Here is a 1,672-nt window from a genome sequence, read left to right on the forward strand (position 1 = left end):
GATAAACAAGCATAAAGCAAAAGCAAACAGACTCATTAAACACTTTAATTATACTTAACTTGAGTTACAAAAGCATGCTAAAAACAGTTTTACAAAATGAGGGTTTCATGAAAGTATACCTTTGTAGATTCGCTTCAAAACCTTGCTGAATTCCACGAATTGGATCTCCAAAACTCTAATAGACTACCAAAAAAGTCTTCTCTACTATCCTCAACCTTGGATTGAGTGGTGAAAACTCAAGATTGAGATAGATTGGACAAGGGATTGGAGAGAATTTGAGAGTTTTTGAGTTTTTTTGTAGATATTTCTCAAATTTCAGCATGCATAGGCTTCAAAATTCTAAATAATGAAGTATTTATCAAGTTTAAACATACAAGCACTCATACATTCAGCCAATTGACACCTCAATTAGCACTAAGTGAATGGGCAAGGTGTTAAAAAGTGGAAAAACTCCACTACCAACATCAAACGTTGGATATTTCCACTTAAAATTTCAATTTCTCCAAATTTATTATATTTAATTTAAAATTAAATTAAATATAATCTAAATTCAATTTTTCAAAAATTAAATTTCTTAAAAAATTGAAATTAATTTTAATTTAATTATTTCAACAAATTTAATTAAATAAATAATAATTTAATATCAAATATTAAATTAATAAGACACCTAAATCAAACATGAATCCCTATTCATGTAATCAATATTTAAATATTTTAAACTCTCTAATTTACATTTAATTTAAAAAAATTTAAACGTTTAATTATATCGAATATAATTATCCAAATCCTAAATTGAATTTGAACATTTCAAATTCAAACTCTAAATCCAAATTTGAACACTTAAGATTTGCTCAATTTTCTAATCCAAGGTGTAATGTTTTAAGAGTTGGTAGAGGGACCTTATGGACCTACAAATCATGAGCTCCAATGATTTAGGATTAATTGGTTAAACTCTGAATTAATCAATATTTGTTAACCACAGAGACAAACCACTATAGCTCGATGGTTGCACTCTCCTCACTGTAGATATATTTTTGTCCACTTGGTTTAACCATAATCAATAAGTTGATCATTCACAGGTCATTGGTATTTATAGTTGGATCAAAATTATCATTTTACCCTTGTAAATTCATCTTACTCTTTAAGCTCCCACTGATCCTCATTTGAACAATTGATTTATAGTCCAACTTATAAACCATGTCCCTCTCAACTATGAGAGGGCGGGACCCCTTTGTTCAAGACTAGGAATAAGTACTTAAGGGAACAACCTATCTGTTATCCCTAAAATGGGTATGAGTAAATTCCCTCTTGCAGGACTATGTCCCCAGCTATCTATTCGGTCTTATCCCCAAAATGGAAGGCTTATTGAGCAGTGTTGTTGAACTACTCTCACCTATGCAAATCAAAGGATAATTCTAAATAAACAAGAGTTCATAGTTAGCTCAGGATTAAGATCGAGTTACCTTAGATCATCGAATTGAAATAGCCAATTTTAACAGTAAATGGTTGTTATAAAGAAAATGTGACTATTTTGTAGTCCGATCTTATGTAGAACTCTTTTGCATAGGATGCCCCTACTTGCAAATCTCCACATGAACGATTTCGGGATAACGTCATTTGTATCAGTATACAAAGTAAGTCGCATCCACAATATCCCCAGGATAAAGTACCC

This window comes from Benincasa hispida, chromosome 11 (assembly GCF_027475165.1).
Source record: "Benincasa hispida cultivar pf3 chromosome 11, pf3_genome.v1.1, whole genome shotgun sequence".
Lineage (NCBI taxonomy): Eukaryota > Viridiplantae > Streptophyta > Magnoliopsida > Cucurbitales > Cucurbitaceae > Benincasa > Benincasa hispida.